This window comes from Manis pentadactyla, chromosome 1, assembly GCF_030020395.1.
Source record: "Manis pentadactyla isolate mManPen7 chromosome 1, mManPen7.hap1, whole genome shotgun sequence".
NCBI classification, from domain to species: domain Eukaryota; kingdom Metazoa; phylum Chordata; class Mammalia; order Pholidota; family Manidae; genus Manis; species Manis pentadactyla.
In genome coordinates, this window is record NC_080019.1 from 198,632,471 (window position 1) to 198,659,110 (window position 26,640).

The 26,640-nt window shown below is 44.7% G+C and overlaps 1 protein-coding gene and 1 long non-coding RNA gene across 6 annotated transcripts in view; both read left to right on the plus strand.

Moving 5' to 3' along the window:
- CHCHD6 (coiled-coil-helix-coiled-coil-helix domain containing 6) overlaps positions 1-26,640 on the plus strand; it is a 275,900-nt gene that overhangs the window by 146,320 nt on the left and 102,940 nt on the right. The window lies entirely within an intron of this gene.
- On the plus strand, positions 22,786-26,635 carry LOC130684567 (uncharacterized). The gene is made up of 3 exons (XR_008998886.1): positions 22,786-24,607; positions 24,683-25,908; positions 25,958-26,635. It is a non-coding gene; the product is annotated as an uncharacterized LOC130684567 (long non-coding RNA).

Here is a 26,640-nt window from a genome sequence, read left to right on the forward strand (position 1 = left end):
GTTGTCTGTATGATATTGACACACTGAAATTTGTTAATTTATTTTTGTGGATGTGACATGACCTAAAAGAGTAATCGATTTTTACAAATATTCCACTCAACTCTAAAAAGAATGTAAATATTCAATTTGGGGAGGAAAGATTCTGGAAATAAGTTTATTAGATCAGTCTTGTTAACTTTACTATTCAAATCTTCTGAATCCTTATTAAGGTTTTCTCTGCATTCGTAGGGGAAAAGTATTCAATATTCACCAATAAGTATGATAATCTGTAGGTTTTCTATATATGTTATTCATCAAGTTAAATTTCCTTCTGTTACTAGTTTACTAAAAGTTTCTTTTCCATAAGTGGGTGTTGTATTTTGTCAACTGCTTTCCCTGCATCTGTTTGAACGGATCACATGATTGTTCTCCTTTTACTTGTTAATGTGGTATGTCCCTTCATTTTTATCTGCTGCTGCAACCTTGGACTCCTGGCACAAACCCCAGTTGATCATGGGGGTGTTATATTTTTTTACATATTGATTGAATTGCTAATTTTTTTTGTTAAGGATTTTTACATCTCTTTCTTGAGTGATATTGGTCTGTAAATTAATTTTCTTATAATGCCCTTTCTGGCTTGCTATTATAATTATAATAGCCTCATGAAATGAGTTGGAAAGTGTTCCCTCCTCTTATTTGCTGAAAGAGTCTGCTTAGAAATTGTATGATTTCTTCCTTAAATATTTGCTAGAACTAATCAGTAAAGCCATCTGGGCAGCGAAATTCTTTGGGGTAAGGTTTTTTTTTTTGCTTGTTTTTATAAATCAAGGAAATTTAGTATTTTAAACTTATCATAGGTATAGAGTTTGCAAATTTCTGTTACAGCATTTCTGACATTGTATTTATTGGTTATTTGGTTAAACTTGGACTGTGGGTTTATACTTGTTAACACAGCTAGACATTTTTCATTTGTGATTCATTTTCTTCAAATACTTTCCCATGATAACCCCCTCCCAATTTTATATTTATACATAAAAACCAGTTGAAATAGAAATTGTTCCATAGGTCACTGAGATAGCACTTACTTTTTCAGCCTTTCAGATGTTTTACGTTTCAGCTCTCAAAATTACATTTGATTCTTTTTAGTAGTTTCCATTTATCTCATTATATGTGCATTTTCCTTTATCTTGAACATATTTTGGATAGCTGTTGTAAAGTCCTCATCTGCCAATTCCATCATCACTATCATTTCCAAGTGTTTTTTTAAGGACTAATTTTCCTCCTGGTTAGGAGTCATAATTATTCAGTAATGTGTTTAATTTCTAAATATTTGAGGATTTTCTAGGTGTCTTCTCTTATTTCTAATCTAATACTTCTGTGGCCATGGAAGATACTTCTATGATTTCATCTATTTAAATTTCTTGTAGCGCAGCATATGGTCTGTTCTTCATGACTGTCCCATGAAGGCCATGACTCTTCCATGTTCACTTAGAAAGAATGTGTGTTCTGCAGTTGTTAGACAGTAGTGTTCTATAAATGTCAATTAGGTTTTGTTGGATGATAATGTTTGTATCTTCCATGTTCTTGATTTTTTTTTGTCTGGTTCTATAGTATTTTGAAGGATGTTAAGCTCTACAACTGTGGTTGTGGGTTTGTTTATATTCTTCAGTCTGTCAAATTTTTATGTATTTGAGAATTTTATTAGGGGCATACACATTTATAATTGTTTGAATAATTATTTCTTTTTGTAAGATAAATTCTAGCCAAAATAAGCAGGCGACGAGAGGCAACAAAGGGCCAGGCAGTTTATTTGAGCGCAATTTCCGGGCAAGGTTTGCCAGTCTGCACGGATGCAGCCTGGGGAAGTTGCGCCCAGCAGGGGAGGCGGGGAGTTTTTAAGAGAACAGGGAAGGGAGGGGGAAGTGGGCCGTGCTAGGGGTATGTAGGGAATTTTTATTGGCTCAGGGTCAGGTGATGGACAGCCAGAGGTCTCCTCCTTCCGGATGGAGGGGGTCTGCATCCGGGGTTTGTCGGCACGTCATGGGACTGGAATCCAGGAAGAGCTGTTTGTTCCTTCCCCATATGGCACAGAGCTACTTGTTGCTGTCTCTGCTCCACTTTCATTGTCCTCGCCCTTCTCCCTCCGATACCTCCAGCCTTACATTCCAGCCTTTTGGTCATAATGGGTGACGACTCGATCTGGCTACTTCCAGCTGACAAGGGGCGTTGTGGGGGGTGTTGAGGCTGGTATTAGGCTGAAGGAGAGGGTTTAGTGGGGAGAGGTGCATAATGATGGAGCAACATCTGTTTAGTGGCGACCTGGGTCATCTCAGTTAGCTTCTGTTGGAGGAACTTGAAGACACAAGGGGCAATTAAGAGTAAACTACAAACCGTTATTAAGGGGCCCAGTAGAGTCATTAGCCAGGCCATTATGGGGGACTGAAGCCACCCATAAGGGCTGCCTTCAGGTACTCATGTTTTGTGGAGGTCTTTTTGAAGTTCTTGTAATTTTTTAATGCTTTGTTCTATGATCCCAGACTCATTGATATAGTAACAGCATTCTTCTTGTAGGAAAATACACGTTCCGCCCTTTCCTGCGGTAAGCAGATCTAAAGCCTGCCTGTTTTGAAGGGTGACTTGGGCAAGGGAAGTAAGCTGCCGCTGGAGGGAAATAAGAGAGGTTGAAGTTTCTCCCAGGGTCAGGCTCACTCTGTCATCTAATGCTGCCAGTTGAATTGTGAGACCTTGAGGGCTGACTAAGTTATGGCCTAATGCCCCTGCTCCTGTGGCGGCTGCCGCTACTGCGGTGACCAGGCTTACTCCTACTGGTATGGGTAGGAAGACCGCCCTCTTTTGCCTAGCTCTCGGATACATAGACCATCTGTCTACCACCTGTTTTACCTCAGGTTTGTTGTATAACGTCAATTGGGGAACTAGCATCACTGAAAAGCAGGGTCCTACCGTGGTGCTGCTGATACACTGGGTAAGTATGTTGTTGCACCAGAAAAACCTGCCCCCTTGAAGGGAAATTAGAGTGTCTACGGTCACCCATTGTCGGCATTGGCTTCTCATTGACAGTCCCAAGATGGTGGAATGCTGGGTCAGGTAGTAGGTCAGTGGGGACGATGATTCTTCGCGCCGTTTTTTGGTGGCCCCGGACTTACGTCGAGCCCTGGGCTCAAGGCTCGTCTTCCATATTGGTATCTCACTCAAAAGGAAGCCACAGTCCTTTTCAGAGGAGTTTACTGGTTGAGCCTGGAAGAAACTAACGGGAACCGCCACCACTGGGGGGCAGTGGAGGGAGGCGCAGAGGAAATAATCGGACACATTGCTGAGGATATGTGAAGCATTGAGAAACTGCACTGTTTCTCTAATGACTCTGGCCCTGGAAAGTGGTGCTCCTGCTGTTCATGGGGAGCGGGGATAGGGGTCTGACTGAATCTTCTGTTTTAGTGCCTGTTCTGTCTGTAGAATATTACTTGATACCTGTAGCTGGGTGTTTACAACCCCCATGAGAGTGAGATTCACAATGGTCCGTTCCCTCTTGATGTATACTGTGCCCCGTGGCTGGGCTTGGTAACTATTGTATAGCTTGCCCTGTATACTCCTTTCTCCCAGCATTGATCCCATGGGTCACTAATGGTAATATATAGCCTATCCTGTATTCTGGTGAACATGTTGTCAGAGACTCCTCTTGTATCTCCTACTGCATGAACCCTACATGTGTCTAATTCAGGATGACATCCCCCATACATGTTGGACTGGAAAGAACATGTATGAGAGGTTTGGTCATACGGAAAGCACAGCATTGGGTTTGAGAAGGTGTTTAAGATGTCTGTGTGTACTGGTACTTGAACTGGTGTCTGACAACCCGCACGTGGGCAACTTTGGGTACCTACTTCTTGGGCTTCGGTTCCGTGAGGAAGAGCTAGTTGGAGCTTAAACTTCCATGCAGAGTAGCTCTGCCTGGAGACCACCAGGCTATTCATCTGGCTGGTTGCACTTGACATGACTAACCCGCAGCTTAAGAGGACCCACCTCACAAGACACCCAATCATTGTGTCTGGGCGCCTGTTTGAGCCTAGAAAGGTGATGCCAGGAAGAATGCCCATGTAATTTGACTGCTGAGAGCATAGTGAGGATTATTGTATAAGGCCCTGTCCAGCGGGGTTCGAGGGATTTTGGCTGGAGTTCTCTTAGAAGTACCTCATCTCCTGGCTGAAGGATCACTGCATCTCCTGGGTTGTTGGATGACGTAGGTTAGGGTAGGAGCTGGTCTGCGTGTTCCCTGAGAAGATGTCTCAACAGTGAAAAGTAAGGAAGGTAGGAGGCCAAAGGAGGAGAGGTAGCAGGCAGGCCTGTGCTCAGTAAGAAGGGCCTGCCATACTTCAGCTCAAATGCACTTAGTCCAGCCGGTCTCCGGGGGGCAGCACGCAGCCAAGTGAGAGCGATAGGAAGAAGATCGGGCCATGAGAGCTTTACCTCCAGAGACAGCTTAGTTAGTTGGGCCTTTAGGAGACTGTTAGCCCTTTCGACCTTACCCAACGATTGGGGCTGATGGGGTATATGGAGGTTCCAGGTGATATTGAGAGCCTTGGCTATTAGCTGAGTGACCCAAGAGATGAAGGCAGGTCCGTTATCGGATTGGAGTGAAGTGGGGAGTCCAAAACGAGGAACGATGTGTTCCACCAGCACCTGCACCACCACTGATGCAGTTTCTTGGTAGGTGGGGAAGGCCTCAATACACCCTGAAAAGGTATCAGCCAGAACTAGTAAATACTGGAGCTTTTTATGCTTAGGCATATGGGTGAAATCGACCTGCTAGTCCTGTCTGGGGGTCATTCCCCTCATCTGGTGGAGGGCCATCCAGGTCTTCAGCGCACCTTGAGATGAGATGTGATGACAAGTAGTGCAGGTCTGGTGCACCTGATCTATTGCCTTGCGGAGACCATAAGGGGCAAATATGGGGAGAGAAACCAAGTGCATGGCCTCTGGCCCAATGTGTAGAAACTGATGAATTTTGGATATGATATCTCTGCCTTGGGCTTGGGAGAGGGCAATTCGTCCCCCGAGGTATATCCATCCCTGATCTCCTAACACCCACCCCCTTGATGTAGGAGCAGTCGCCGTTTGTCATCGGGGTATTGGGGCAATAGAGAGGGGGAAAGAAACAGCACAGAGGGTTGGCTAGACCCAGATGTTAACTGTCGGGCTGTGGCATCTGCCAATGCATTACCCCTGGTTACTGGATCGTTTCCAGTCTGATGTCCCTTACAATACACGAAGGCCACTTCCTTGAGGTCCTGTAGGGCCTGTAGCAGGCGGCTGATAGCCCTGCTGTTGATGAATGGGGTTCCCTTAGTGGTAAGGAAGCCCCTTTCCTTCCAAATCGCAGCATGAGTGTGTGTAATTAGGAAGGCATGTTTAGAGTCAGTATAAATTGTGGCCCTCTTCCCGGCTGCCAGCTGTAACACTCGGGTAAGAGCCACTAATTTGACTTTCTGGGAGGTGGTCTCAGAAGGGAGTAGGTTTGCGTCTATCACCTGCGATAGTCACCACTGCATAGGCCGCCCTTTGCACCCCATCACTCCCCTTCACCGAACTTCTGTCCATGAAAAAAGTCAGGTCAGGGTCTTCGAGGGGCATGTCTTGTAGGCCCTCTCTAGGTTTTCTAGGAGCCTCTACAACTTCTACACAGGAATGAGTGGGCTGATCCACCTGATCGCTGATGGGAAGCAAGGAGACTAGGTTAAGTGGTGGAGAGAATTTTAGGGTTACCTGTGGATGTTCAATAAACAGGAGATGGAATTCCTGTTCCCTTGAAGGATTCAAGGAGGCCAGGGATTTATGACTCAAAAGATCTTGTAACTGGTGTGGGGAGTACACAATAATGGGCTGTAGGAGAGTTAATTTCAGGGCTTCTCAGGCCAGACTTCCTGCAGTTGCCAGGGCTCGGAGGCAAGGCTGCCACCCGCTGGTGGTGGTATCTAACTGTTTGGAGAGAAAGGCAATGGGATGGCACCCCAGCCCCACTGGCTATACCAGCACTCCGGTTGCCACCTCTGCCCTCTCTGCTGTATATAGGGTAAAGGGCTTAGTTAAGTTGGGGAGCGTCAACAGGGGGGATGAGAGCAACGCATCTCACAATTGATTGAAAGCAGAAGCCACCTTGGTGGCTGAAGTTAGCAGCCCAGTAGGAGTCTCTGTGGCAGCTGCATAAAGCGGTCTGGCCAGAAGGGCAAAGTTAGGCACCCAGTATCTGAAAAACCCTACCAATCCTAGAAAGGATAGTATCTCGGCTCCTGAAGTAGGTAGCGAGAGAGCTTTAATCACAGCCGCTCGGTCCGCCATTAGGGCTTTAGTGGTGGGAGTTAGAGTTAACCTGAGGTATGTAACCTGGGGTAGAGAGAGCTGTGCTTTGGCAGGGTATACTCTGTATCCCATGTCTGCCAGGAAGTTAAGGAATGTGGTGCCCAGAACCGAGGCCCCCTTTGAGGGGCTGCAAAGTAAAAGATCATCTACGTATTGGAGGAGAGTACTCTCACCCGTTGAATGTCGCGAGAGGTCCTCCTTCAGGGCCTGTCCAAAAAGATGGGGGCTATCTCTAAAACGTTGAGGTAGAACGGTCCAGGTCAGTTGTCTAGATCGACAGGTGTCAAGGTCTTCCCACGTGAAGGCAAATAGCAGCTGCGAGTCTGAGTGGAGAGGTATAGTAAAAAAGGTATCTTTAAGGTCCAGTACAGTAAATTGAGAGGTACCAGAAGGGACCTGAGACAGAATAGTATATGAGTTAGGCACTACTGGGCGTATGGGAATAACAGCCTCATTAATTATTCAGAGGTCCTGAACGAGGTGATATGCTCCAGAAGGCTTTTTTGCCGGCAAGATGGGAGTATTGCATGGAGAGATAGCCGGCACCAAAAGCCCCTGCAAGAGCAGATGATTAATAATAGGCTGTAGTCCCCTTCGATGAGCCTGCAAAATAGGAAATTGAGGCTGAGAAGGGAAGTGGGATGGGTCTTTAAGGCGTATTAAAACCAGGATGTGGTGGGTTGCCACCACAGGGGTGGAGATTTCCCACACGGCCGGATTGACAGCAGTTCAGGGAGCTGGGAGACTCAGGTCTCTGTCGTCCAACCCTCCTTCGCTGACTAAAGCAATGAGATAACCTAAGCATTCAAAAGGTGGGAGGGAAATAGAGGCTCCTAACTTATAGAGCAGATCCCATCCTAACAGAAGGGTAGGACAGGAAGGCATGACCAGAAAGGAATGGGTAAATGGGATGCCTTGAAAAGTGCAGGCCACTGAGCCCGTCTCCAAAGGCTTGGAGAGGGTTCCCATGACCCCAACTACGGAGACCCTGGCAGGGTATAAAAGCCCTTTAAAGGAAGGGAGAACAGAGTAGGTAGTCCCCGTGTCCACCAAGAAGGAGATGGGCTTACCCGCTACCCACAGCCTGGCCCTGGGCTCGGCAAGGGTGATTGGGGTACCGAGTCCAGGCGTCTTCAATCTTCAAGGATGCCCAGCAGGTCTGAAGGGTAGTCTTTTGAGGGCGTCCGCCCCCCGCGGGGCTCTGCCGCCAGAGGAGGACCACCCCCTAGTGGACAGTCTACTTTCCAATGACCTCGCTTACCGCAGCTGGGGCATGGTCTGGTTGGTCTGCATGGTTGGTTGGGGCACTTCGGTGCCCAGTGCCCTTCTTCGCTGCACCGAAAGCAAGGGCCTGGAGGTTCGAGTTGATCTTCAGGGACACCCTGACGATCCCCACGAGCTGGTCACAGAGCAGCTGTTATGGCACGAGTCTGTTCCGCCATTCAGGCAGCTGACCTCTTCTTGTTCTTGTCCTCTCAGGCATGAAAAACCTTAAATGCCATATCTACCAGGTCTCCTAGAGGGATCTGGGGACCATCTTTAGCCTTTTTAAGCTTGCGCCTGATGTCGGGGGCCAACTGAATTATAAAATGCATGGCCAGGAGAGAGGAACCCAACGCTGAGGCTGGGGCGATCTTAGTAAAAGCCCCTAGGGTTTCCTTGAGGTGCTTGAGGAATTCTGATGGGTTTTCATCAGGCCTCTGGGTAATTTCTCTAAGCTTATCATAATTGATGGCCTTTTGGGCGGTTGAGTTCATGCCTGCTAACAAGTAGCGAACCATGCAATCCCAGCACGCCTCACCCTCAGGAGAATTATAATCCCACAGGGGTTCCTGTAGAGGAACAGCCTCCCTGCCCATAGGTTCCCGTTCATCTGTGGCGTGGGCCTCATTGGCACAGTGCTGTGCCGCCACCGTGACACAGTCATATTCTTCCGGGGTTAGAGTGGATTGGAGGACTACATGTACATCGTGCCAGGTGAGCTTGTAAGCTCGAGTGAGATATTTAAACTGTTTAGCAAACATTACGAGGTTGGAGGAAAAGGACCCCAATCACTGTTCCACTTGGGACAAGTCTGCCAGGGAAGAGGGAGCATGAACCTGTACTCCCCCTTCAGCCCCTGCCACCTCCCTTAGAGGAGCCATCACATGAGCTTGAGAGCGCTGTGACTTAGAGCGGGTTACAGGAGGGCTAGACCATTTGGGCACCAGCTGCAGTGAGTAGGACAGCAGCCAGTTTGAAGGAGGGGATGGAGGAGGTGACACTGGCAATGGGGGATACAACCTGGGAATCGATGCAGAACTTGAAGGCAGGGGACCAGGATATGGGGGAGTTTTATCCATTTTTTCTGAAGTGAAGTTGGCCCCTGTGGAGCAAGATGGTGGCATCACCGGAAGAGAAGGGGAACAAGATGGTGGAGAGACCGGAAGAGAAGGGGAACAAGGTGGTGAAGAGACCGGAAGAGAAGGGGAACAAGGTGGTGGAGAGACTGGAAGAGAAGGGAAACAAGGTGGTGGAGAGACTGGAAGAGAAGGGGAACAAGATGGTGGGGAGAGAGAGAGAGAGAGAGGAGGAGGTGGGAGAACATGAACATTGAGGAAGGGAGCTGGCCCCTGTGGTGGGCCTGGAGGAGTGGGAAGTGGGGTAGCCGAGATCCTCCGCTGAGTCCATCAGAGAAGAGCCTCCCAGTAATAGGAGTGGTAGAGATCGGTGATCCTTGGCGGAGGCCTGGGCTAACAAAACTTGGGAAGGAGTTCACTTAACACATAGATCTGGGTGGGCATGCAAAGTCCAAAAAGCCTGCACATATAGGATTTCACCCCACTTTCCACTCCGGTGGCAATAATTAGTCAAGTCGGTGAGGAGGCCAAAATTGAACGTTCCCTCGGGCCAGTGAGATTGGTTGTCCAAGGGATACTGAGGCCAGGCCTGAGAGCAAAGGAAGACCAGCTTCCGTTTGCGAACTTCCCGGGACAGATATAGAGTAGCCAAATTAGAAATGAGACACCGCAATGGGGTCTGGGTCTCTGCTTTTGAGGGCTGGTTCCCCATGTCTGTGTCACCTCCCCAACTAATCCTGCTGAGAGGAGTGCCCAGCGTCCCAAGCACGCCAAGTCGGGAGACGTCCTGGGAGCCTGGGTAAGGGACATCTCCCACACTGCAGGGCCAGGGGTGGGCTGGATGCCCGCAGACGTCCTGGGGCCTGGGTTAGGGATGTCTCCCGCACCGCAGGGCCAGGGGCGGGCCAGATGCCTGCAGGGTGTGGGCCGGATGCCCCAACCTGGACGTAGCTATGATTTCGCATAGACCAGGTGAAAGCTGGTTAGGAAGGGAAACAGACCGGGGGAAACTGAGGGACTCACTGGAAAATAGTCCACACAGTGGAGAGCGGGCTGAGGACCTGGGTCGGGGAAGGAGGGGGCAGGGCCGCCGGTGGCTGGTTGGGGCCCCATGGTCACGCTCCTTCCTGGGTTTCTGCACCAAATGTAAGATAAATTCTAGCCGAAATAAGCAGGCAACAAGAGGCAACAAAGGGCCAGGCAGTTTATTTGAGCACAATTCCGGGTGAAGTTCACCAGTCTGAAGGGTTGCAGGCTTGGGAAGTCGTGCCCAGCAGGGGAGGCGAGTTTTTAAGAGAACAGTGAAGGGAGGGGGAAGTGGGCCATGCTAGGGGTATGTGGGGAATTTTTATTGGCTCAGGGTCAGGTGATGGACAGCCAGAGGTCTCCTCCTTCCGGATGGAGGGGGTATGCATCCGGGGTTTGTCGGCACGTCATGGGACTGGAATCCAGGAAGAGCTGTTCGTTCCTTCCCCATATGGCATAGAGCTACTTGGTGCTGTCTGTGCTCCGCCTGCATTGTCCTTGCCCTTCCCTCCAGTGCCTCCAGCCTTACACTTTTATGATTAAGAACCGCCCCTTTTTATATCTGGTAATATTTTTTGTCTTGAATTCTACTTTATTTGATACTTATATAGTATACCAGCTTTCTTATACTTAATGTTTGCATGATTTATCTTTTTCTAATTTTTTTAACTGTTTATGTCTTTATATTTAAAATGTATTTTTTAAAATCAGTAACATATAGTTAGGGTTTTGCCTTTTCACTGGAAAGTATGGGAGGCAGGAGAATGACCCCCCAAAGATGACCACTTTGTAATCCCCAGAACCTACAAGTACTTTCCTTGACATGGTAAAAGGGACTTTGCAGATGTGACTAAGGGTGTTAGTCTGGGGAGAGGAAATCTCGGGGCAAAATACTTCTAAAAACCGAAATCAGTCATAGGGAGAAATAAAGTTTAAAACCCATTTATTGCTTACAAAACTGTGTCCGGCCCATCTCTCTTTCCTCTCCAGCAGCACCCAAAAACCGGCCCTTCCCCTCACCTCTCAGGTAAAGATAAGCCCTCTGTTGCCCAGGTAATCACCCATTGATATGGAGATGAACCTCTCCACCCCTGAGGGAAGATGCAAATACACTAAAGCCATACTTCTTTCCACCTCTGAACGCCTATATTATATACAGATGTACTAAAGCCAGGCGAGATATTCTGGAAATGTTACAGTTTTACCCACATGGGGATATTATCCTGTATTATCCATTACCCAATGTAATCTCAAGTGTCCTTTTCAGGAGATGTGATGACAGTAGCAGAGGTCAGGGTGATGTGGGGCCATGAACCAAGAAATGCAGGAGGTAGCCTCTAGAAGCTGGAAAAGACAAAGAAATAAATTCTTCTGTAAAGCATTCAGAAATATAACATCATGCCAACAACATATTTTAGCCAAATAAGACCCGTTTGAGACTTCTGGCTTCTAAAACTGTGAAAAAATAAGCACATACTGATTTTAGCCATTAAGTTTTTGGTAATTTCTTACAACAGCAATAGGAAACTAATACCAGGGGTTAAATCTGTTTACATTTAATATGATTATTGATATGACTAGATTTAAATCTGCCATCTTGATATTTGATTTCTGTTTGCTTCATCTGTTCTTTATCTGTTGCTACTTTCTTGCAGGTTTTTTTTTTTAAAGAAGGTGGAGATGAGACAATATATTTTAGAAGTCTGTTTTGTCTCCTGTATTGACTTTTTATTTGTGCTCTTTTTTTGTTACTGTTTTAGTGGTTGCTCTAGAAATTACTTTTTTAAAAAAAACTTAATGACAGTCTGTGTTCAAAAAATACTCCATTACTTCAGGAATTATTGAAGAACTTTACAAAAGCATCCTGCTTGGGATTTTTCTGAGCTCCCTGGATCTGTTGTTTGTTGTCTTATAATTAATTTTGGAAAATTCTTGGTTTTCATTATCTCTTCATTATTTTGCTCCATTTTTCTCTTCTCCTACCAGGACTCCAATTAAATGTATGCTATATCATTTGATAATTGTTCTATAGATCTTGGGTACCCTGCTTCATTTGATTTTTCATGCATTGTGTCTTTGTGTTTGAATTTGGATAATTTCTAATGACTTTTGTTTATTAATTCATTGATTCTTTTGTCAGCTCTGTCCAGCCTGCTAATAAACCCATGCTTTCCTATCATACAATGCTAGAAATTAATTTGCATATTGTTTTTAGCCACTAAGTTTTTGGTAATTTCTTACAATAGCAGTATTCATTTCTAGCATTTCCATTTGTTTCTATTTTATATGCTTGGGTAGTGTTGCTGAAAATGGTGGAGTAAGGACCTCTGAAAATCCTCTTTTCCAAAAAGGAATGAAAATGGTCACAGTCTATTTTTTTTTTTTTGAGAGGGCATCTCTCATATTTATTGATCAAATGGTTGTTAACAACAATGAAATTCTGTATAGGGGACTCAATGCTCAATGCACAATCATTAATCCACCCCAAGCCTAATTCTTGTCAATCTCCAAACTTCTGAAGCATAACGAACAAGTTCTTACATGGTGAACAAATTCTTACATAGTGAATAAGTTCTTACATGGTGAACAGTACAAGGGCAGTCATCACAGAAACTTTCGGTTTTGATCACGCGAATATTCGTTTGATTTTTACACCTGATTTATATGTGAATTCCACATTTCTCCCTTATTATTATTATTATTATTTTTTATTTATTTATTTATTTATTTTAATAGAATGCTGAAGTGGTAGGTAGATGCAAGATAAAGGTAGAAAACATAGTTTAGTGCTGTAAGAGAGCAAATGTAGATGATCAGGTGTGTGCCTGTAGACTAAGTGTTAATCCAAGCTAGACAAGGGCAATAAAACATCCACGGATGCAGAAGATTTCTCTCAGAACAGGGGGGGTGAGGTTCTAAGCCTCACCTCTGTTGATCCCCAATTTCTCTCCTGATGGCCCCCCTGCGACGGTGCCTGTCTTAGGTTGTGCCTCCCTTGAGGAATCTTACCCGTCTCTGGCTAACCAGTCATCTTCTGGGGCCATACAGGGAAATGTAAAGTTGGTAAGTGAGAGAGAGGCAATATTGTTTGAAAAGGTTAGCTTTTTACTTCTTTGTAGATTTATGCCCTGTGGCTTTTATGCCCAGTATTTGTCTTGAGGTATCTTTACCACTTGGGAGAATTATGATATTCGGTAAATTCGATAGGAGGCACGAATTCTATTTAAGGGTTGTAATTAGGAAGGAAGAAGAAAAGCTATAGGAGTAGCAGACGGAGGAAAACATGGGAAGATTGATTATTTCTTTGACATATCTTCTTGTAGAGTAACTTAAGCATGTATAGGTTTCAAACTACTAATTAAATTGCATACACACATTAACATAATAGAAATACAGTTACATAACCAAAGCAGACCTATAATTACCAGCCATCTCCAGTGAAGCCAAGAAAACCAGTTAGGCACCCTAGGCATTTGTGAAAACTTATCTATGATATGGTGGATATTGTCCAACTGAACTTGAACAGTCTGAGAGAAATCAGACAAATTCAAACAACCCATTCCTGAGGACTGTTCACATCCCATATGTTCTTTTAACAGTAGATAGTCTGTAGTCGTAAGATTTTGGAGTGCTACAACTTGCATTTCTCCTAATTCTTGGTTGAGTTCCAACAGTATAGATCCAGTCAAATTTGTTGTTCTACTGTATGCACAGGCCAGCTTAGATATCTCCTTCTTCATTCCAATGGCAAGTCCAGGAACCGGTGGGATGAATGCAGCTACAACTGCAGCATCGCCTGGATCTTTGTTGAGGTTTTTTGATGATCATCTTCTGGTATGACTCTTCCAGAGAATGCTGATGTTGGAAGTTCTTCATATCGTATCTTAGTTCATTTTTTGGGTAGCCAAATTAGGCTTTGATCCTCTGTATAAACACGAACAGACCCTTTGCCCACACTTTGATATGCCCTTTATACCATTGTGTAGAACTCATTGGAGGTCACCACACAGGAACTGCTTTTTTTTAAGAGAAAGGAATATTATCAGAAAAATGTATCTCCATAGCCGATCATCTGACACCTTTAAGTGATCAAAATTAAGAATATTTAAAACATGCATTAATCATTGATTTACAGTTAGTTTTATCCTATCAGGGAGTAATCCCCCTTTTCTTTCTTTCTTTTTTTTTTTTTTAGTTATCATTAATCTACACTTACATGAAGAATATTATGTTTACTAGGATCTCCCCTATACCAGGTCCCCCCTATAAACCCCTTTGTAGTCATTGTCCATCAGCACAGCAAAATGCTGCAGAATCACCACCTGTCCTCTCTGCGCTGCACAGCCCTCCCCTTTCTCCCACCCCCCCCATGTATGCTAATCTTAATGCTCCCCCTATTCTTTCCCCCCTTAACCCTCCCTACCCACCCATCCTCCCCAGTCCCTTTCCCTTTGGTACCTGCTAGTTCATTCCTGGGTTCTGTGACTCCACCACTGTTCCGTTCCTTCAGCTCTTCCTTTGCTCTTATACCCCACAGATGAGTGAAACCATCCGGCACCTCTCCCTCTCCGCCCGGCTTATTTCACCGAGCACAGTACCCTCCATCTCCATCCATGTTGCTGCAAATGGTAGGATTTGCCCTCTTCTTATGGCTGAGTAGTATTCCATTGTGTATATGTACCACATCTTCTTTATCCATTCATCTACCAATGGATATTTAGGTTGCTTCCAATTCTTGGCTATGTAAATAGTGCTGCGATAAACATAGGGGTGCATCTGTCTTTCTCAAACTTGATTGCTGCGTTCTTAGGGTAAATTCCTAGGAGTGGAATTCCTGGGTCAAATGGTAAGTCTGTTTTGAGCATTTTGATGAACCTCCATACTGCTTTCCACCATGGTTGAACTAATTTACATTCCCACCAGCAGTGTAGGAGGGTTCCCCTTTCTCCATAGCCTTGCCAACATTTGTTGTCTTTTGGATGGCAGCCATCGTTACTGGTGTTAGGTGATACCTCATTGTAGTTTTAATTTGCATTTCTCTGATAATTAGCAATGTGGAGCATCTTTTCATGTGTCTGTTGGCCATCTGTATTTCTTTTTGAGAGAACTGTCTGTTCAGTTCCTCTGCCCATTTTTTAATTGGATTATTTGGTTTTTGTTTGTTGAGGCATGTGAGCTCTTTATATATTTTGGACGTCAAGCCTTTATCGGATCTGTCATTTACAAATATATTCTCCCATACTGTAGGGTTCCTTTTTGTTCTATAGATGGTGTCTTTTGCTGTACAGAAGCTTTTCAGCTTAATATAGTCCCACTTGTTCGTTTTTGCTGTTGTTTTCCTTGCCCGGGGACATATGTTCAAGAAGAGGTCACTCATGTTTATGTCTAAGAGGTTTTTGCCTATGTTTTTTTCCAAGAGTTTAATGGTTTCATGACTTACATTCAGGTCTTTGATCCATTTTGAGTTTACTTTTGTATATGGGGTTAGACAATGGTCCAGTTTCATTCTCCTACATGTAGCTGTCCAGTTTTGCCAGCACCATCTGTTGAAGAGACTGTCATTTTGCCATTGTATGTCCATGGCTCCTTTATCAAATATTAATTGACCATATATGTTTGGGTTAATGTCTGGAGTCTCTAGTCTGTTCCACTGGTCTGTGGCTCTGTTCTTGTGGCAGTACCAAATTTTCTTGGTTACTATGGCTTTATAGTAGAGCTTGAAGTTGGGGAGTGAGATCCCCCCTACTTTATTCTTCTTTCTCAGGATTGCTTTGGCTATTCGGGGTCTTTGGTGTTTCCATATGAATTTTTGAATTATTTGTTCCAGTTCATTGAAGAATGTTGCTGGTAGTTTCATAGGGATTGCATCAAATCTGTATATTGCTTTGGGCAGGATGGCCATTTTGACGATGTTAATCCTTCCTAGCCACGAGCATGGGATGAGTTTCCATTTGTTAGTTTCCCCTTTAGTTTCTCTTAAGAGTGACTTGTAGTTTTCAGAGTATAGGTCTTTCACTTCTTTGGTTAGATTTATTCCTAGGTATCTTATTCTTTTTGATGCAATTGTGAATGGAAATGTTTTCCTGATTTCTCTTTCTATTGGTTCATTGTTAGTGTATAGGAAAGCTACAGATTTCTGTGTGTTAATTTTGTATCCTGCAACTTTGCTGTATTCTCATATCAGTTCTAGTAGTTTTGGAGTGGAGTCTTTAGGGTTTTTTATGTACAATATCATGTCATCTGCAAATAGTGACAGTTTAACTTCTTCTTGCCAATCTGGATTCCTTGTATTTCTTTGTTTTGTCTAATTGCTGTGGCTAGTACCCCCAGTACTATGTTAAATAACAGTGGGGAGAGTGGGCATCCCTGTCTTGTTCCCGATCTCAGAGGAAAAGCTTTTAGCTTCTTGCTGTTCAGTATGATGTTAGCTGTGGGTTATCATATGTGGCCTTTATTATGTTGAGGTACTTGCCCTCTGTACCCATTTTGCTGAGAGTTTTTATCATGAATGGATGTTGAGTTTTGTTGAATGCTTTTTCAGCATCTATGGAGATGATCATGTGGTTTTTGTCCTTCTTTTTATTTATATGGTGGATGATGTTGATGGATTTTCGAATGTTGTACCATCCTTGCATCCCTGGGATGAATCTCAGTTGGTCGTGGTGTATGATCCTTTTGATATATTTTTGAATTTGATTTGCTAATATTTTATTGAGTATTTTTGTGTCTATGTTCATCAGGGATATTGGTCTGTAATTTTCTTTTTTGGTGGGGTCTTTGCCTAGTTTTGGTATTAGGGTGATGTTGGCTTCATAGAATGAGTTTGGGAGTATTCCCTCTTCTTCTATTTTTTTGGAAAACTTTAAGGAGAATGGGTATTATGTCTTCTCTGTGTGTCTGATAAAATTCCGAGGTAAATCCATCCGGCCCGGGGGTTTTGTTCTTGGGTAGTTTTTTGATTACCGTTTCAATTTCTTTGTTCGTAATTGGTTTGTTCTACTTTTGTGTTTCTTCCTTGGTCAGTCTTGGAAGGTTGTATTTTTCTAGGAAGTTGTCCATTTCTTCTAGGTTTTCCAGCTTGTTGGCATATAGGTTTTCATAGTAGTCTTTAATAATTCTTTGTATTTCTGTGGAGTCTGTCGTGATTTTTCCGTTCTCATTTCTGATTCTGTTGATTTGTGTTGATTCTCTTTTTCTCTTAATAAGTTTGGCTAGAGGCTTATCTATTTTGTTTATTTTCTCAAAGAACCAGCTCTTTGTTTCATTGATTTTTGCTATTGTTTTGTTCTTCTCAATTTTGTTTATTTCTTCTCTGATCTTTATTATGTCTGTCCTTCTGCTGACTTTAGGCCTCATTTGTTCTTCTTTTTCCAATTTCGATAATTGTGATGTTAGACTATTCATTTGGGATTCTTCTTCCTTCTTCAAGTGTACCTGGATCGCTATATTCTTTCCTGTTAAGACTGCTTTCGCTGCGTCCCACAGAAGTTGGGGCTTTGTGTTGTTGTTGACATTTGTTTCCAAATATTCCTTGATCTCTATTTTAATTTGTTCATTGATCCATTGATTATTTAGGAGCATGTTGTAAAGCCTCCATGTGTTTGTGAGCCTTTTTGTTTTCTTTGTAGAATTTATTTCTAGTTTTATACCTTTGTGGTCTGAAAAATTGGTTGGTAGAATTTCAATATTTTGAATTTTACTGAGGCTCTTTTTGTGGGCTAGTATGTGGTCTATTCTGGAGAATGTTCCATGTGCACTTGAGAAGAATGTATATCCTGATGCTTTTGGATGTAGACTTCTATAGATGTCTATTAGGTCCATCTGTTCTACTGTGTCGTTCAGTGCTTCCGTGTCCTTATTTATTTTCTGCCCGGTGGATCTGTCCTTTCGGGTGAGTGGTGTGTTGAATTCTCCTAAAATGAATGCATTACAATCTATTTCCCCTTTAGTTCTGTTAGTATTTGTTTCACATATGCTGGTGCTCCTGTGTTGGGTGCATATATATTTAGAATGGTTATATCCTCTTGTTAGACTGAGCCCTTTACCATTATGTAGTGTCCTTCTTTATCTCTTGTTATTTTCTTTGTTTTGAAGTCTATTTTGTCTGATATTAGTACTGCAACCCCTGCTTTCTTCTTGCTGTTGTTTGCCTGAAATATGTTTTTCCATCCCTTGACTTTTAGTCTGTACATGTCTTTGGGTTTGAGGTGAGTTTCTTGTAAGCAGCATATAGATGGGTCTTGCTTTTTTATCCATTCTGTTACTCTGTGTCTTTTGATTGGTGCATTAAGTCCATTTACATTTAGGGTGACTATTGAAAGATATGTAGTTATTGCCATTGCAGGCTTTAAATTCGTGGTTAGCAAAGGTTCAAGGTTAGCCTCTTTAGTATTTTACTGCCTAACTTAGCTCGCTTATTGAGCTGTTATATACACTGTCTGGAGATTCTTTTCTTCTCTCCCTTCTTATTCCTCCTCCTCCATTCTTCATATGTTGGGTGTTTTGTTCTGTGCTCTTTTTATGAGTGCTCCCATCTAGAGCAGTCCCTGTAAGATGCCCTGTAGAGGTTTTTTGTGGGAAGCAAATTCCCTCAGCTTTTGCTTGTCTGGGAATTGTTTAATCCCACCATCATATTTAAATGATAGTCGTGCTGGATACAGTATCCTTGGTTCAAGGCCCTTCTGTTTCATTGCATTAAATATATCATGCCATTCTCTTCTGGCCTGTAGGGTTTCTTTCGAGATTTCTGATGTTAGCCTGATGGGTTTTCCTTTATAGGTGACCTTTTTCTCTCTAGCTGCCTTTAAAAGTTTCCTTGTCCTTGATCTTTGCCATTTTAATTATTATGTGTCTTGGTGTTGTCCTCCTTGGGTCCTTTCTGTTGGTGGTTCTGTGTATTTTTGTGGTCTGTTCGATTATTTCCTCCCCCAGTTTGGGGAAGTTTTCAGCAATTATTTCTTCAAATATACTTTCCTTCCCTTTTCCTCTCTCTTCTTCCTCTGGTACCCCTATAATATGGATTTTGTTCCTTTTGGATTGGTCACACAGTTCTCTTAATGTTGTTTCATTCCTGGGGATCCTTTTATCTCTCTCTATGTCAGCTTCTATGCATTCCTGTTTTCTGGTTTCTGTTCCATCAATGGCCTGTTGCATCTTATCCATTCTGCTTAGAAATCCTTCCAGAGTTGTTTCATTTCTGTCATCTCCTTCCTGGCATCTGTGATCTCCCTCCGGACTTCATCCCATTTCTCTTGCATATTTCTCTGCATCTCCGTCAGCATATTTATGATTTTTATTTTGAATTCTTTTTCAGGAAGACTGGTTAGGTCTGTCTCCTTCTCTGGTGTTGCCTCTGTGATCTTTGTTTTCCTGTAATTTTGTCTTTTCATTGTGATAGGAATAGTTTGCAGAGCTGGAACGAGTGACAGCTGGAAGAACTTCCCTTCTTGTTGGTTTTTGGCCTTCCTTTCCTGGGAGAACAACGACCTCTAGTGGCTTGTGCTGTTTAGCTGCATGCAGACAGGGCTTCTGCTTCCTGCCTGGCTGCTATGGAGTTTATCTCCCCTGTTTCTGTGGGCATTGCCTGGCTTGGGCTGCCTCTTCAAAATGGTGGAGTCATGTTAGAGGGGGAGCAACCGGGAGGCTATTTTTCTCTGTAAGGTGCCTCCCTGCTCCCTGCAGCCCAGGAGATTAGAGTGTCCAGAGATCCCCGGATTCCCTACCTCTGGACTACGTGTCCCGCCCTGCTCCTTTAAGACTTCCAAAAAGCACTTGCCAAAACAAAACAACAACAACAGAAATTAAAAATTAAAAATAAAGAAAAAAAGAAGGAAAGAAAAAAAAGGCCGCTCTGTTGTTTTGTTCTCCAGCGCCGGCCTCTGGTACCCACTCACCAGTCTTGCTGCCCTGTTTCCCTAGTGTTGGGGTGCCTGTCCCTTTAAGACTTCCAGAAAGCACCCGCCAAAACAAAACAATGACAACAACAACAATAACAACAGCAAAAAATGTCCGCTTGCTTTTCTTTTGTTCTCTGGTGCCGACCTCCGATAGCTGCTCACCGGTGTTGCTGCCCTGTTTCCCTAGTATTGGGGTCCCTGTCCCTTGAAGACTTCCAAAAAGCACTCGCCAAAACAAAACAACAACAACAACAACAAGAACAAAAAAATGGCCACTCGCTTTTCTTTTGTCCTCCGGTACCCGCTCACCGGTCTTGCTGCCCTGTTTCCCTAGTATCCAGGACCCCACGCATGCAATGTGTCTGTGCTCTGGTAAGGATGTCTCGGGCTGGGTGTACAGCAGTCCTGGGCTCCCTCTCCCTCCCGCTCTGCCTACTCTCCTCCCGCCAGGAGCTGGGGTGAGGGGTGCTCGGGTTCCACCGGGCCGGGGCTTGTATCTTACCCCTTTGCAAGGCGCTGGGTTCTCGCAGGTGTGGATGTGGTCTGGATGTTGTCCTGTGTCCTCTGGTCTTTATTCTAGGAAGAGTTGTCTTTGTTATATTTTCATAGATATATGTGGTTTTGGGAGGAGATTTCCGCTGCTCTACTCACACTGCCATCTTGGCTCCGCCCCGTTGGTCACAGTCTGTAATTTTCAGAACTCTGAAAATTAACCAAAGCCTGTATCAATCCAGGAACGTTTGTTTAAAGAAAAAGGATGAATCTTAGTAAAGAGACTGAGCTTTGTGGTGTTTTAAAACTGTCTTATGCCCATCCCCTCCCCTAACTAAGCAGTAACCTTGAAAACCAACAGCTGCAATCCTGGTAAAAATGAATAGCCTAGCAACTACTAGGCAGGGCAGAAAAGGATTGGAGTCCTTCAAAGCCCCCTTCCCAGATAATTGTCATTATTTTCCTATTTGGTGGTTCCCCTAGAAGACCCTACTTTGCAAGGCTGTCTTTATTTGATGTGACTCAGAGGTTGCCCAATGGAAGTAGCCTTTTCACAGTGGTTATTTGTCAAAAACAATCAGAGGCAATAGTTGAACATCATGGCTGCCTGAAGAGGTAGATAAGAGTTTGGGCAAACAATAGGGTAATCCAAAGGCTCAAAAAGAAAAACTAGAGAAGGAGATGTCCACGTGAGGCCTTGAAAATCTCTGGCATATTGCTGGGAGTCTAGAAGACACCATGTAGGTGTAGGGCTGTGCACAAGGAGATCTCAAGATCCCACACCTAGACACATCATAACCGAACTGTCAAATGCCAGAGTCAATGAGAGAATCTTGTAAGTAACCAGAAAACAACTCATCATGTAGAAGAGGTTTTCAACAAGACTGACATCTGATTTCTTATCACAAATTATGGGGGCCAGATAGTGTCCATCTCTTCATACATGGTATCTACCCTTTTCTAGTAGATTCTTTAACATTTTAATAATAGTTGTTTTAAAGTCCCTCTGTATTAATTCTAATATGTGGGCCATTGTTGCATCTGCTTCTATTGAGTATTTAGAAAATAATGAGCAGGTCATTATTTTCTTGTGTGTGTGTTTATTTTTAAATTTTTGATTGAGTGCCTAACCTTTTGTGTAAACAAAACAAAATAAGACCCTGTTTTGTTTAAGTCCAGGGAAAGGTTGTCTTTTGTTCTGTAAGATCACTAGTATGGTGGTGGTTGAGTCTCATAAGTAAGTAGCTTATAGTTGGATTTTCTTTTTCTTTATTTTATCCAAAGTGTGATAATGTTTCTACTTCAAGGGTGAGATTAATTGGTTCACATTTTGTATTAGTTACCTATTGCTAAATAAGAAATTACAAAATGTAGTGTTTAAACACTGAACATTTATTACCTAAGAGTTTCTGTGAGGTGCAGCTCAGCTGGGTGCCTCTGCCAGGGTCTCTCACAGTGCTGCAGTCAAGGTGCTGGCCAGGGCTGCTTTCTCACCTGAGGGCTCAATTCAGGAAGCTGTGCTTCCAAGCTCCCTCATGTAACTGCTGGCATAATTTAATTCCTCACTGGATGTTGGCCGGGGGCCTCCCTCAGTTCCCGACCATGTGGCTGTCTCCATAGGGCAGCTTGCAACATGGAAGCTTGCTGCATCAGTGTGGGTGAGGGAGAAAGTGTGAGCAAGGCAGAAATCACTATCTTTAGCAAGATTCTGTTTGTTAGAAGTTTGTCACTTGGTGCAGTCCACACTCTGGGAGGACATCACACAAGGGTGTAAGTACCAGGACGTGGGATCACTGGAGGCCATCTTAGAAGCTGTCTACTATATTTTTATTGTGATAACTGACTTACACTTATTCCTCTAATGTTATTTGGTATTTTCTGCCTGTATCCTCTTCTCCTCCCTCATATTCCTCCAGCCCCATCTCTTGCTCCCACTCCCCCACCTCATCTTCACCTTAACTGTCTCCCCTTCTCTCTGTCTAATTTGCCTTCTGCTCCAACATCTGCTCCCCCTCCTTCCTCTCTTGTCCCTCCCTTCTCTTCCTTCTGCACCTCCTCTTCCTCAGCCATTCCTTTCATGCTATCCTGCTGAAATAGCCAGTGAATACGCACTGGAGTCTGTCAGTCACTCTTCCTTCTTTTTTCCTTTCTCTTTCTTACTTTTAATTTTTGTCTTCCGTTGCAACATTCTGGACCAGATCTCTGTCCTACATTCCAACTTGCTCATTTCTCCTTACCCATTTTATTTTTTTATTTTGAAGAAATTTGGATTTATAGTACTACCTCTTTGGGGGTCTGCCTGTTTCAGGTTCATAATTGCTTCTTTTTAAATCAGAAGTTCATTTGTCTTTTTGAGCACCTTAAACACACATTTTAAAAATCCTCTGTCACTTGGAAATTTGAACAGCAGCTGAATATTTGATGATGTTAACAAATTAATTTTTTTCACTATGCAATGTTATAGTATGGTTCTGTTGAGGAAAAGGAAAGTCCTTGTCTTTCAGAATAATATCTTGACATATATATACAGATGAAATAATGAGCTTCAGGAAACCTGGGGGTAGGGGTGGGTGGGAGATAGAGGTGAAACAAGATTTCTTTGGTTTATAATTTTTGAAGCTTAGTTATAGCTATCTGGCAGTTTATTGTATTATTCTGTCTTGTGTTTAAATTTTTCCATAGTAAAGTTTTTAAAAATACTTTGTTAAAATGTCCCATAACATTAATTTCATCTGGGGTGAATTCATATTACATCTGTTAATTTTATTGGTAGCCTTTCTAAAGCATTATATCTCTCCACATATTTGGGATTTGGTTTGCAGGCTCATTTAATTTTTTGTCTTGTTTTGCTTTCTTTGTTTCTTTCATTTTCCTTTCTTCCTGCTGATCATTTTTGTGGCTGGCCTGTTCCTGCACCAGTACAGGGTGAGGTGTCACTGTGGCCCTCTGGTAGCACCGTGGTGGTACTAGTGTCTCTGCAGAGCTAGGACCTGAGCCAGAGAAAGCTTGGCTCATTTGTGACCAGGAGCTGACATGGCTGGAGCTGTGGCCTCTGGGCTGAATTTAGGTTCAAGCAGTCTGAAAACCACTGCCCTATGTGGGGGTCTGCAGGCATTTTTGACATCAGCTTCTTAACTGGGGGAGCCCTGGACTCCAGGTGGCAAATGTGGCTCCCATCCCCCACCTCTGTGGAGAATGCCTTGTTCTGCCATCTCTGCTGGCTCCAGACCTGCAGCCAGCAGGCGCGTGGCTTTGGCCTCACTGCTGCTTTGCATTCCTATTCTGTTGGACATTTTAATTTGGCTTTTGAGCCTGGCCATGTCTTTTTAGTCTTCTGTTGTTGTATTTTACCTGCCCTGTGTGTTTGGAGCAGGGCCAATGTATCAAAGTGTGAACTCGATGGGCGCTTTTGATGGAGGAAGTCCTTGACTAAATCATAAAGATTCCTTTCGGTTCCCTATTCAAAGGCTGTAATCTGCCGAGTAGATCTTCATAATGGGGATATTCTACCTTTGTATAGGAGACAGAATGATGTACTCAGTATTTTTTTCCCCAGAAGACTGTCTTAGCAATCTCCTTAGAGAAAACAGCAGCCTGCTACCCGACAAGTTATTTCTTCTGTGGTCTCTCCAACACATATCCCTCTCTGAAATTATCTTATTTTTCTGTGCACACATTTGTCTCTCCCACTGGGATCTAAGCTCCATGAGAGCAGAAACCCTCTCTCATTTCCCTTTTGTATCCCCAACCCCTTAGCAATCGTGTCTGTCACATGTAGACACTCAATAATGTTCTGATAAATTACTGACTCAGTCACTGAAACCTGCCTGTGCCTCCTTAATTCCATGGCCATGCTGAGCGACACCTGCTGCCCAGCCTCTTGTGAGTGCGGGAGCCAGCATGGACCGGCAGCTAGGTAGGGTGACTAGCCTTGTTTGATGCCTGCCTTCATTCATCAAAACTGTGTCACCAAGTGCCTGCTTTGGGCAAGGCACGGACATCCAGGCGTTCGTACTGGATTCATTTTCTACAGCCTTTTCGAATGTCACCTCGGTCCATTGTCAGTCATTGGATTTCTCTGTAAATCTCAGAGATGAATGGAGTGGATAGGCTGTGCTTGAGTGGATTAGCCACCTTGCTGGCTCCACCGTCATGGGGCCCTGGCTCTGGGTTTGTGCCGAGGCAGGCAAGGCCCATCCACTCATAGAGTGTCTGTTCCAGGGGCGACACACTCACTGCTATCTAAACAGCTGCACTGTATTGCAGATTGACCTGGCTAGGATGGCTCTAAAGCGAGGGCTCCTATTTTCCATCTGTCTTCTCAGGGGTGAAGAGTCTCTGTGCCTGCGGAAGCTGAGGTGGCTAGGGAGCCTGGCCCAGAGCCTTAGCTCTGCACTCCATTCCTGACACACATGTTCATGCTGTGCAGGCCCAGGAGCCATGAGCTGAGCTCTTGGAGCCTCTGCCCAGAGGGTGCATCCCGAAATGTCAGCTGGACAGAGGGTCAGTGGGCACATGACAGCCTCCTGGCCCCCAGTGAACAGCCATGGAATCGCCTCATGTCAGTTCTGCTTTCAGGTGTCATCATCCTATTCTGTGGGACTATTGGCCAGAAAAAGGCAGGTCTGGAGACTGGGGAGACATTCCTGTGCGGCTGCTTCATTGTCTCAGACCAGCTTCCCCTCTGATTGCACCAGGGCTGGGTAATGGTTAAGAGCCGGCTGCTGATGGCCCAGCACGCATTAGCTATGCTTGCATTCCTGGGACGCTGCCCCAGCCCCAGCTTTGAAGATCCTGTAAGAAATCCTCAGCGTTCAGGCTCGCTGTTTGTATTTAGCTTTTCTGAAGTGTTGGCATTCCATAGGCATTCCAGAAGCCTTCTTGGCATTTTTAGATATTCTGCAGCAGCCTCAGGAGCCAAGTTATTACTCTCTCCATTCTACAGGTAAGAGGGGAATACGCAGGAGAAGAAGAGCAACTCGCTCAAACTTACAGGCCACTCAGTGGTCAAGCCACTATTACTGCTGTACTCACAGTGGTCAGCCTGCCGCCAAGCCCTGCTGACCTGCCGTTTACCTGGGTGCAGCATGGTCCTCTAAACCTGCGCTGACCCCCAGGCACTGTCGTGTGGCCAGCCTTCGTTTCTGAGCCCTCTGCTAGGGCCTCAGAAGGCTTTCATGCCAGGGGTGTAGCATTCCCCAGAAAGTGGGCTTTCAGAAATGTCTGTTCTTGGCCTGCCTAGTGTTTTTGAACAGTTCAAACCCATGTGCTGATACCGTAGTGCGGTTTGAAGGCAGAAGCTCAGGACTTGGAGTCTGTTCAGTTGGGTTCATGGTCCGTCTCAGACTAGTTTTATGCTTATGGAGGCTGTGAGAAGGGACACAGGGTGCCTAGAATGGGGCCTGAGCACACCCAGCCCTTAGCATGGGTGCAGACAGTAAGTGGATGGCCTTCCTCCTCCTCACCAGCACCAAGGCAGCCTTCCAGAGTTCTCAGACCCCAGACAGAGGCAGTCCTTGGGGCCTTGTCCCAGAAAGGTCCTAAGAGGCTCAGAGGGTATGGGTGACCCAGTGAGTAGGATGTTTGTTCCCACCTTGCCCTGATGCAGGTGTCACATGGGATGTGGGTGACCTCATCCATTTCTGTTGGGGTTTCCTTTCACCTGTGCATAGTCCTGTGGGTCTAGTGTGCCAGGCTGTATACTGTACCTAAGCAGGCTAGAACTTGGTGGAGTTGGGAAGCTACTGAGGTTGCCCAACTAGTTAAAGGTTGGGTAGGTTCAGCCCTGGGTCTGCGGACAACAGGTTGCTTTGCCTGATTAGCCAAGGCCCTCAGCATAACTGTGACCTTGAGGGAGGGTCCTCAACCATGTGCACCAGCTATCCTGTTTGTTCCCTGTCAGGTGGGTGAGGGAGCATCTGTCCTTTCCAGCTCTAGGATGCTGGGGTTCAGATACAGAGAGTTTGTACCACCAGAAGAAGGGGCACTTTGGCATCCCTGCCTTGTTATAGCTGAGCGTGTGAGACGCATGGTGTGGAGCCAGATGTGAGGACTCCCGGGGCCAGAGAGCAGCTGTGGCCTTTCTGCACCATGTGCCTCAAGGCAGTGCAGCAGCCTGGGCCAGACCCAGGTTCAAAGCCCAGCTTGTCCCTCACAGCTGTGAGCTGATACAGTCACCTAGCTCCTCTCCTTCATCTGTAATGGGGGTCATGATAATCCTCTTTGCTTCTACACATATGTTGCAAGGGTCACATGAGAGAATCTGTGGAAAGTACTTGGCCCAGAGTAAGCATTTGACAGCGGGTAGGGCTTGTCGTCTGTGAAGTGGTTCTAGCAGTTACCTGCCTGGAAGTCTTGCAGTGAAAATGAAACACAAGGTATGTAGTAGTCTGGCATAGATAGGTTTGCAAGTCATTATCGCCACCATTGTCATTGTTAATGTCACCGTGAGCAGGAATCAGCCCTGTTTCTCCCACCAGCCCCAGCCCAGCCCAGCCCCAGCACCGCCGGCTAATGTGGGCTTTGTTCTCTTCCAA